Here is a 12,538-nt window from a genome sequence, read left to right on the forward strand (position 1 = left end):
AATTAGGATGGATGGGGAAGGGCGTAAATGTAACTGGTTTAATAATGGCCCCCCTCAGCATGGGAGATGACTCCTCTTGCCAAGAGGGCATTATCTTTTTGATTTACAAAAAAAATCAACGTTTCGGGATTTTCTTTTTCAAAATAACACAAGAAAATGTTTTGATGCAAGGCTCTGTCATGTTGATGGAGGACTGCACCAAACAGCGAAATGCATTAACAGGAACCACTGTGACGATGATTCCTGGCAATGCTTTGTAAATGACTGCCAGGTTGGTGGTCATTTACATATGTGGCAGTTGGGATCTGCGCCAGTGCAATGGAGGATTATACACTGTCACATAGTGGAACAACAGTCCAACTGCCTACATCTAAATTCGGCCCTAAGTCCAACAGTACACATGCTGCCTGGGTTGAGGTGACAAAATTATCCAGCTAACAAAAGAACTTCCCTGGGCATGAAAGAATAGATAAAGTTAAAGGAATTTAAAGGTGGTGCGTAACTTATCAATTTAAGTTGTACCTATAACTTTAGAATTTCCAATGTTTGTGTAGTTTAAGTTGGGTTTGTATAGAAATAATAAATTACGTTTCCTAACTTTAACTTATCTTTCACCCTTGTCTTTTTCATTGAATTCAATGGTTTTTACTTTGGAATGAAAATGTGTTTCAAATTGTAGTATAGAGTGTTATTAAGTGGAGTGTTGTTAAATGGAGTTTAGTACAGTAAAATAGAGGAGAGTGTTGTAAAGTCTTGTGTCATATGCCAAAGTATTTTTGAGTGCAATAGAGTGGGATGGGGTAGAGTGGAGTGGCATAGCAAACAGTGGAGTAAAGTGTTATACAACGGAGTGGCATGGTGTTCACATAGTCGAGTGGATTATAGTAGAGTGGAGTGGTCTGTTGTATAGTGGAGTGGCGTGTCGCACAGTAGAGAGGAGTGCCGTCGGCTGGGGTTTTATGGAGTGGATTGTCATGGAGTGGAATGTCGTCTAATAGAGTGTCATAAAGTAGCAAAGAGGGGAGTAGAGTGCTGCAGAGTGTAGTGGCATAGAGTGGAGTTCAGTGTTCAAGAGTGCCCTACAGTTATTTGTTGTCAAATTAAGTATTGTTCAGTAGAGTGGTGGAGAGTCTGGTATAGAGTAGTGCAATATAGTGGAGTGTCATAGAGTGGAGTGGGATTTTGGACAGTGGACTGTAATACAGTGTTATACAGTGGAGTACAATAGCACACAGTTGAGTACAGTGGCATAAATTGGAGTACAGTGTCATACAGTACAGTAGCATGACATACATTGTTGGAAAGTGTTGTAGACCACAGTACAGGAGAGTGGCATACAATGTAGTAGAGTGTTATTGTGTTGAGTGGTGTACAGTAGAGTATAATATGGTATAGAGTGGTTGAGTGGTTTTGCATACAGTATATATAGAGTCAAATGGCACAGAGTGGTGCAGAGTCAATGTTATCTAGAGTGTGTATCCCCCTTGCCCTTACTAGAAGCAAGGATCCCTATTTCGACAAAGGTACCTACCTCTGCCAACTAGAGACCCCCATTTCTAATAGGAGAGAGATGAGGTATCAGATGAGTCCAAGAGGGATACATGGGATAAGGGTTCATAAAGGCTTGTTTGGGAGACCTGAAGTCTTGAAGAGTCAAAGAGGTATAAGATGGTGTAAAAAGGGGTAGAGAGAGGCAAAAGGGTTATTTTGGAGACTATAGCAGTAGAATGGAAGTTTGGATGAGTCAGAGAGTGGAGGTAGAGGATATATTGAGAGAGGTATAGGGTGAGAAATAGGGTAGGGCATTGAAGATGCGGAATTAGGAGTAAAGTAATAAATATAAAAATGCATAAGTACATGAAAGGTATATATGTATAAGGAAGGTAATACATCTAGATTTAAGTTGTATTTAATAAACTCAGACTTTCATGTGTTTCTCCACTTGAAGCCAATTTATTTGTTTTTATTTGTTTTTTCTTTTAATAATTCAACAGTGAAGCAATTATAGATAAGTAGCTATGAAAAAAAACTTATTTATGTTGTGACCTAGATACATGTTAAACATAGAATAATATAACCATAAGTAGTATGTACATTTGTTGAACAGACCTAACGAATACATATATATTTATAAACATCATTAATAAACACTTTTATACAAAAGAATAGACATAGCTAGACATAGCTAGATACATACATATAATCCAAATAAATGCTTTTATACACAATTATTTGATGTGCATTTATGTTTGAGTATGGTGGTTAAGTGGGTAAGAGCCAACTCTTGAGTAGTCTTCTGAAGATGAGATAGTTTTTGTGGACCTTATGTTTGTGGGTGAAGAGTTCCATAGTTTGGCTGCTTCAACAGAGACACATGTGCCACCTATGATTTTTTTCTTGCACGGTGAGATTTACGTCAAGGTGACAATCTAGAGTTGAGGTTCCTTTGTTGAATTTATTTGGTGATTTTAGTTCCTTTTTTTTTTTTTTTTTTTTTTTTTTTTTTTTTTTTTTGAATGTTGTCTTTCTGGTTTCTTTTTTTTTTTTTTTTTTTTTTTATTTTTATTGACATTTTTACAACAGTTTCCCCCCCCCACCCCGCGCCGTAACAAATTTTTCATTTCTCATTACTTATTTACAGATGATACATATTGCAGTAATAACATTTCTTACAGAATACGATATAAAATAACAGAATCAGCAAAGAAGTCCTAATTTAAGACTACCAACTAAAACTTTAAGTATTTAAAGTAGGAGGGAAAGAAGAAAAAAACTTGACATTCGCTTCTTCAGGGCCTACTACCTTGTGTCACCCCCTTATACATTTAACATCCTGTCTTTCCAATCGGATATCGGCTTCCACAGCTGTAGCCCCAGTGCCCTCCCTTTTTTCCCCTTTCTAGCATAAATAGCCTTCTCAAGGTTGTGCATATACAATAGCTTAGCCAACCACTGCTGGAAGGAGGGAGCCAATTTATCTTTCCATACAGACGCTATGCAAAGACGTAGTACGGCCATTGCCACAAATATGAAACCACCTGCACTATGTTGTTCTATATTGGGTGCCTCGAGGCCTAACATTATTACATCAGGTGTCAATTTCACTTTGAAAGCCAATGATTTATCACAGAACATTTCAATACTGTTTATGAGTGATGAGAGGATTGGGCACCCTGCGAACATGTGGATTATGTCTGCCTCTGAACTATCGCATCGCGGGCACCTCACCCCCTGTATTCCTCCCCACTGAGCGATCCTAGCTGGAGTATAGTAAAGTCTAAACAAAGTTTTGTAATGTTGTGCTTTTAGTGATGCCAGACATAGTACCTCATGCCCCAAGGTTAGTGATTTTGTAAATGTCCCTTCAGAAATTCCTAGTGCCTCCATCCATTTGGTCTCATACTTCCCTAAGTCGTCCCCTCTATGATCTATTAATGCTGCATACAGCCGTTTAATTGTACATGGCCGCTCTGCTTCCATCATCTGTAGTATTGAGTTCTCCTTAAATCCCGCCTGACCGCCACGTTTATTACCTAAGAAACTTCTTATCTGTAAGTACTTGAAAAAAGACCTATTACTAACCCCGAATTCCTGTTGGAGCTCTGCAAATTGCCGTACCCCTAATTCCCCCATCAAGTCTCCCATGTTTCTAATTCCTTGTCTAACCCATTCTTTAAAGATTACATCCGAGAAAATATCCGAGGGTAGTGTTGTGTCCCCTACTAGTCTCGTATATCCGTGGAGTCTACCCAGACCAAAACTCTTCTTAAATGCCTTCCAGATCTTATTGGCGGCTTCCAGTGTCTTAAACCTAGTTCGCTTGAAGTAGCTTGGCTCCGTATATCTCAGAAAAGCAGGTGATTTTAGTTCCTGATGAAGGGAGGCCCTGTTCCATGTATCGCCTTGTGTGTGATACAAAACAGCTTGAATGTGGATCTTCTGGCAAACGGTAACCAATGTCGGGCCATTAAGGCAGGGGAGATGTGGGCATGTGGCTTTAAATGTAGGAGTAGTCTGGAAGCAGAGTTCTGAATCAGTTGTAGTCTTTTCATGGTTGTTAAAGATGATCCGTGGTAGAGGATATCGGCGTAGTCGAGTTTAGACAGTACAAGAGAGATAGTAGCCTGGACATTGTGTGGAAATCACAGGTTAGGGAAGATGTGTTACAGGATTTTTATAGTAATGAAGCTTGATCTTGCTAGTGTGTCCACTTGGGCATTCATTGATAGCTTGGAGTCCATGGTAATTCCAAGGGTTTCTTACTTCCTTAGATCCTGTAGGTAGTGTTCCCAGGTCATCAGGCCAGGCAGTGAGTGGGTCATAATTATTCCAATTGCCACATGTGAGTATTTCTGTTTTGGAAGCACTCAATTTGAGATGGCTCCATATCATCGACTGATCCACAGCTCTGAGGCAACTGAAAATGTGGGAGTTTCCAATGTTATGGGGCTTTCCGGTTTAAGGAGAATATGTGTGTCATCTACATAGTAAAAGCATGTGAGGTCCAAATCATTGATCAGTGTCAGTAATAACTTCATGCAGATGTTGAAAAGTATGGGTGAGATGATAGAGCCTTGAGGTACACTTGCTTTTGTTAGAATGGTTTCGATGAGAATGGGGGGCATGGATGACATTTGTTCTGTTTTGAAGGTAGGATGTGATCCAGTCAAGAGTAGTCCCCTCTATGCCGGCTTTGTAGAGTCTTTGTATTAAAGTGTGGTGGTCAACTGTGTCAAAGGCAGCTGAACGTTCAAGAGAAGTAGTGAAGCAACGCCGTTCCACTCTATTGTGTTCTAAAGGTCACCCCGGATGGCAAAGAGGGCAGATTTGGTGCTTCTTCCCGGACGGAATCTTGCTTGGACGTCTGAAAGTATGGAATTATCTTCAAAGAATTGTGACACCTGGGTGAATGTTGCTCTATCAGTTTTCCCAGGAAAGGACCATTTGCAATTGGTCTGTAGTTGTCAGGGTTAAGCGGGTCCAGGTTTGTTTTCTTTAATAATGGGAGTATATTTGCTTTTTTTAGTACATTTTCCTTGCACTGATCAGAGTGATTAGCATAAAAGGCTTTCTATTCCAGTTATAAGTATACATGCCTGCTAGAAAGCATCTATTCTGTTCTGTTAAAATCATACGCAATGGTTATTTTGTTTGTGATCTAGGAGATTTTCAGTGTGCACATAAAAGCCACATGTAGACAGTGTTTTTAATCTTAATTTTCGTGGCAATTGCCTGCAATAAAACAATTACATTAACTGTCACAGTTTGCCAAGACTTGACCTACCGGTTTTGCCAATGTTTGTTTTTTATTCAACCACTTCAGGTGATGAGACAAACTCCCTTGTGTTGCCTGGGCAGTTGTTTGACTTCTCTGGAGACTCTAAAAGGAACACTTATTCCCAAGATGTCTTTAGTAAGGACCAGCACCAACTCCACCGCCTTGAGAGCATATGCAGACAGAATATTGAGTTGAAAATGTTGACTTACACAAATATAAATTTGGAAATATCGTGACACAGAAATATCGACAGCAAGAAAATTGTGGTCAAGAATATCAAATTGAAGGTAAGAAATATCGTTAAAAAAATATAGAAGTCATTAAACTCGTGTGCAAAAATATAGTTGTTTAAAATATTGATTTTGTAATGAGTGATATGCATTTTAGTTTATATTTTAATTGTATGTGATGTATTTTTTGTATAATTTGTTTATCTTTTTAATATATGTGTTACATTTTTTGTAGTTATCAATATTATTTTATTAAAATTTTGCATTTCTTTAGTTCTGTAGCAGGTTGTGGGTTCATAGTGGAATAGGGTGGGAAGTAATTTAATTATAATAAATTAATGATTATGTTTTATTTATTAAATATTTATTTAATTGAGATTTTATAGCGTTAATTGTGGGAAGTAACTTAGTTGTAATAAATTATTAATTAGTTGTTAATTAATTAATCCATTAAAAATTAATTATGGTAATTGTGTAGATTTCTTTAGGTGCAAGTTGTGAGGTTTATATGGGTAAAGGGTGGGAAGTAATTTATGTTTAATTAAGTAATAATTAGTTGATAATTTATATTGATTAAATGATTGTAAATTAATTATGGAAATTGTGTAATTAATTTTAGGTGTGAGTTGTGGGGTTTATGGGGTAAAGGGTGGGAACTAATGTATGCCTAATTAATTAATAATTAGTTGATCATTAATAGTAATTAATTAATTGATATTCAATTAGGGTATCTTTAAATTTTTTTGTGTGGGTTTCACTTTTATTGGGGTAAGGGGTGGGGAGGTAATTAATTTTACTTACTTTATGATTTGTTCCTAAATACTATACATTTTTTTATTGAAAATGAGTTTTAATTTTGTAATTAATTATTTTACAGTTTAATTTTAGCTTTGGGTTATGGGGCTTATAGGGGTAAAGTGTGGAAAGTGAATTCATTTTTATGAGTTTTAATTAATTCTTTATTTAATAATATTTCTTTAATTGGTAAATATTCATGGTAATTATGGAAGTATTTTTTTTAAAATGTAGATGTTGTTTGTGAATTGTGTGTTGTTATAGGGTATGAATTAAAAATAATGTATGCCATAATTAATGTTTTTGTTTCTAAATATTCTGTAATTAGAATATTTATTTAAATTATTTTTGTATTATATTTAATATAATATTTGTAGGTACTGTTTTATTAATTGAACATTATAAAATGTTTTTTATATTAAATATATTTGTCTACATTTTTAACATATTGATATTTTTTAATGTTCATTTACTTTTTTATATTTTTGTTGTTAATATTTTGTTTTTTATTTTGAACTGACTGTGATGAGAATATTATTTGTTACCCCTCCGCAATCCAACACTTTTCCTACTGTTGCACTCATTGGAGTGGGAATAGTACATTTTATCCCGCCACTATCCAACACTTTCCCTACTGTTGCACTCACTGGAGTGGGAATAGTCATTTTAACCCCTCCGCTATCCAACACTTTCCCTACTGTTACACTCATTGGAGTGGGAATAGTAATTTTTGCTCCTTCGCTACCCAACCCTTTTCCTACTGTTACTATTATTCGATTGGGAACATCAATTTTTACCCCTCCGCAATATAACAATTTCCCTACTGTTTTACTGAATGGAGTGGCAATATTCATATTAACCCCTCCGCTATCCAACACTTTCCCTACTGTTGTATTGGTTGGAGTGGGAATTTTAAATTTTATCCTGCCACTATCCAACACTTTCCCTACTGTTGCACTCGCAGGAGTGAGAATAGTAATTTTTACCCCTCCGCTATCCAACACTTTCCTTACTGTTGCACTAACCATTGTGGGAACAGTAATTTTTACCTCTTTGCTATACAACACTTTCCCTCCTGTTGCATTTACTGGAGATCAAAATTTCAGTTTACATTTTTTTTAAAAGTGTCATTTGTTTATTAGATTTTACGTTATTGGGGTATATATACATATATTTGTAAATTTTTACATAATTTTAAATTTATTACAAAAATTTAGATGAATAGTTTATTTATTGTTTTAAAGTAAATATATATATATATATATATATATATATGATTATGTATGTGTGTTTCCCTTTCTTAATTACGTTTATTTGTTATATTTGTTAAAATGTATATTAAATCTACTTTCTTTTTTTATATCAATGTTATTATTTAATATATTTAACATGTATTATTTTATTTTATATATATAAAAAATCGATATTTTGTGCATTTATAGTTTTAACCTCAATATTTTTCCCCAATATTTTTGTATTTACCTATTAAAGTATAGGGAGTCGATATTTTAGCATGCTATATTTTTTCATCAATATTTTTTACAACTATATTTTGTACATCGATATTCTGTCAGTGTACCCAGGTTTCTTTTTTTTATCAAAATGCCCGATTATTAAGAATGTTGAGTGGAATACCTGTATCCATGTAGTAACAGGTGCATCAGCAGTATTCACACCAAGCCCAATTAGAAGTGGTAAATAAGTTACTGATGTTGGCATGGTTTTAAAAATGATTTGGATGCTACCATGTAGTTTTGGTTGTAAAACTAAAAGCAATGTATTTGGTTACAGTATGTGGCATACTGCGTGCGTTGCCCCCTTTACCACAAGTTGCCCCCATCTGGATTTTGACAAGTAATGTGAACTCGCAGCTCTTCCATAGATAACAAATTGTTCCTTTTCAATGTTAAACAGCAATTTATCTGAGTTCTATTAGAATTATTCAAAAACATTGTATAGACCTTTCACCCCTCTTTTAAATGTCACTCATTATTTATACACAATTAAAAAAAATGTCCATAGTTAAAATGCAAAACACTGTCCATTTGTCCATTTATAAATGTAATCCTTCACTATATGTTTAGATACACTTGTGGAGGGTCAAAGGAAATAAACAGCACTTATTCAGAATGAAGGATATAATCTAAATTGTCCACTGTTTAGGGTCGAATATATGATGTTATTCCGCGGGATAATATCCCGCATACCATTACTCCGCATTTTTTATAACGCAAGTGCGTTTACAACGAAATACCATGACCCCGCAAACATTTACTCCGCATATGCCTTTACCACGCATGCCATTACAACGCAAAGGCATGCGTGGTGAAGGCATATACTTTGTAAAAGAGGTTTATTTAAATATATATACATATATATATATAAATAAAAAAAATAAAAAAAAAAATATATATATATATATATATATATATATATATATATATATATATATATATATATATATATATATATATATATTCACTCCAACACTTCTCACCAACTGGTAGAAGGACAAAGGACACAGCAGGGGTATCACTGGGGATCAAAGGCTGCTTTATTAGGTGAATTTCGGCAGACCGGTTTCAGCAAGTAGCTTTTCTCAATGCCAGCAGTCTCTGTAGCGTTTCCCACCAAACGTTTTTAAAGTGTAGCCCCTCCCAGTGGAATGAGGTTCACCTGCGCTGGATACATCTTCGCGCTGCGCACATCCTGAGGACTACCAGTCCCACAATGCAGCGTTAGGGTGTCCAGTGCTGGTGGAGAAACGTGATGAAATTAAAAGTTCACTCGCCATGTGTCCCCTTCTCTCGCCCATCAAGGCTGAACAGGCACCGGGTTGGAGGCGCAAAACCAGTGAAGGCGTCTCGTCAAGCAGTCTTGACCCGCCGTTTTCACAGCGGCTTCGGTGCTTTGTAGGCTTCGATGGAGGGTCACAGCTTAATCCGATACCTCGGTTACTCTCAAATTGTTCCCATGTATTCCTGTGACCTGCTTGTGTGAGAGGGTCCTCTGTGCGCACCACGGGCAGCGTGTATTTATTCACTCCAACACTACTCACCAACTGGTAGAAGGACAAAGGACACAGCAGGGGTATCACTGGGGATCAAAGGCTGCTTTATTAGGTGAATTTCGGCAGACCGGTTTCAGCAAGTATCTTTTCTCAATGCCAGCAGTCTCTGTAGCGTTTCCCACCAAACGTTTTTAAAGTGTAGCCCCTCCCAGTGGAATGAGGTTCACCTGCGCTGGATACATCTTCGCGCTGCGCACATCCTGAGGACTACCAGTCCCACAATGCAGCGTTAGGGTGTCCAGTGCTGGTGGAGAAACGTGATGAAATTAAAAGTTCACTCGCCATGTGTCCCCTTCTCTCGCCCATCAAGGCTGAACAGGCACCGGGTTGGAGGCGCAAAACCAGTGAGAATCAGCTCCTGACAGTTCCGCTTAGTGCGCCATGCCAGCAACGAAGGAGACGGACCAGCCAGGTACAGCAAGATGGTAACTTTATTCACAGAGAACAGCTACGCGTTTCGGGCAAACTCGCCCTTGTTCACAGTGTAATTGTACTGAAAACAATTTTTTTAAATGCTTAGAAAGTGAACACACCTCTAGTGATTACATCATAAGTCACATGATCATAGACATAGAAAAAAAGAGAAAAAGACATTTTCGCTTTTACTCTTTCTGCCTGATTGTAAAATATAGTTGTGCAGTAACGGGATAAATCCCAATTGGTTTCATAAACGTAACTGACATCTAGGAAACAAATATTTTTCTGTATAAATACATATGTAATCTATTGCACATACTATTCTGCTAAAAATGTCATCATTAATATGTCTATAAAGTGATTAGTGCAACAATAGAAAAGCAGCAATTGCGATAAAGTGCATATGAGATAGTGTAAAAGTTTGTGCAAAAGAAGCAAAAAGTGCATACTGCAAGGTCAAGAAGCAATTTATTATCTGTAACAGTATATACTCAGATCCCTGAGATAGTTACATTAAAATCTACTGAGACAACCTTAAAAAGCAGTAAAAACATGTGCATGTGTATGTCAACCACAGTCCTCAACAAAATATGTGATGAACCGTACATGAACATGAAAAAGAGAGATGAGGGATCCTCATGCATTTATGAATGAATATACAAATATCTAAAAGTGCATAAATAGTATAGGTAGAAAAATAGTAGAAATTATATATATATATATATATATATATATATATATATATATACACATATATATTTTTCATAATTTAAAAAACGTCTTGTTCATTTAAATTGAATTATTTATATTTATATTTGTATATATGTATATATATATATATTAAATATATATATTTTTATGTTTATATATATATATATTATTTTTTTTAATTACCCTGTACACCCTAAAAATAATCCCACCCTGGTCCCTTTTAATACCCCTGCACCCCATAATCATAACCCACCCTTACTCCTTAAAATACCCCAGCACCCTTAAACAGTAACCCATCCTGCACCCTAAAAATACCCCTCTACCCCAAAACCCATACCTATCCCTGAACCCTAAAAATACTCCTGTGACCCAAAACCCAAACCTAGCCCTGAACCCTAAAAATACCCCTGTACCCCAAAACCCAAACCTAGCCCTGAACACTAGAAATACCCCTGTACCCCAAAACCCAAGCCTATCCCAGAACCCTTAAAATACCCAATCACCCCAAAACATTTACCTCAGAACCCCAAAACATATACCCCTATACCCATGCTTACCTTATCCTAACATATTAAAAAAAATGCTTTTACCATTCATGCATTTACAACAAATTTCGTTGTAAATATATGCGTGGTAAAAGCATATAAAATGTAATGCCATGCGTCATAATAGCATTGCGGAGTGATAGTAGATTCGTTATAAAAGTATGCGGAGTGATGGTATGCGGAAAGAAAGATTTGGGATAATGGGTGTTTACCTTTAGGGCCATCATACATAGGGATATTGATTGTGCTCAGTATTATCAGAGAAACATAGGGAGTTTTGCCACAGGCTTTACAGATAAAGTATTTTGAACAACTCTCCCCTTTCATACACTAAAGTATTTTGTAATTGTTGTCAGCTGCTACCCAAGTTTCTCTGGTCTTCTATTGTTGGGCTGCACATTTTGACTTTAGGGACTGCTTGTTTGGGTCTTCATCAGGATATCTGAGGTTCTTCTCAAAGTCAAAGTCAAAAGGTAGCTTTATTCGACTATACAAAGCAAGTCATATAAGCATATTTAAACATTTCAATTACACAGAAATATAAAATCAATTCATTTCATATAGGCAGATAAAAGCAATCTAAAATAACATAAAAGTCGTACTGTAATAAATACTAGAGGCTGTAAACTATACGAATTAAACAAGTATTTCAAAGGGCCATCCCAGGCCTAAAGTGCAAACTAGCGCAATAGATAAGATTGAAAATACATCAGGTACAGTTGGTTACGGATTACAACTACCTCAACTTATTGCATCGACAATCTGCATCTAATTACATATTTTAAAAACTTTGCAGCTGTTAAAATAGTCAGCTCATCTTACAGCTTAATCAAAGCAGGTCTACACTGCCTCAGGCCCCATGATTTTAAGAGGGGTAGTAAATATCTTTTTCTCCCCCAGGCAAAGTATTTACAAAAGAAAATAAAATGTATATTAGACTGTACTGAGACATCATCACATGGGCAATTAATTAAATTGCGAGACCAGTCGTTTGTATTCGGGAAAGTCAACAGTCTGAAAAAGCTGTCTGTTCTCATCCTAGATAACAACAATCTAGTGTAACTCGAGTGATCTGGGGATAAATATTGATGTAGACCCCGTCCCTGTAATACGAGATGATGTTGTATAATACTAGGTTTGCCTCTCTCGGAAAGATCGCGTCTGTCTTCCAGTAGGGCCAGGCAGCTTTCCTTGAGTGACTTTTTTGAGATTGATTCACATGTGATAGGGGAATCATACAGTTCTGGATGGCCTAAAGTGGATAGAAAATTTCTAATGTAGGACAACCATGTGATATTTTTGGCCCCCTCTAGTTTCATGCAGTCACTAACAATAAGCCTATTAAAAGCTGTATCTTCTGTGGTCCATATCTTGTGCCACAACATAATTGGGCTAATTTTATTTAAGTCAGATATATGGACCCTATCAAGCTCCCTATGACAAATGGTACTAGAGGTTGACCTCGGGACGGCCAAGAGATATCGGAAAAAGG

At 36.4% G+C, this 12,538-nt stretch overlaps 1 protein-coding gene across 1 annotated transcript in view; it reads right to left on the reverse strand.

The window, feature by feature from the left end:
• LOC144754936 (uncharacterized) overlaps nt 1-12,538 on the reverse strand; it is a 403,817-nt gene that overhangs the window by 278,750 nt on the left and 112,529 nt on the right. The window lies entirely within an intron of this gene.

The sequence above is a fragment of the Lissotriton helveticus genome, chromosome 1_1 (assembly GCF_964261635.1).
Source record: "Lissotriton helveticus chromosome 1_1, aLisHel1.1, whole genome shotgun sequence".
In the NCBI taxonomy this organism is placed as follows: Eukaryota; Metazoa; Chordata; class Amphibia; order Caudata; family Salamandridae; genus Lissotriton; species Lissotriton helveticus.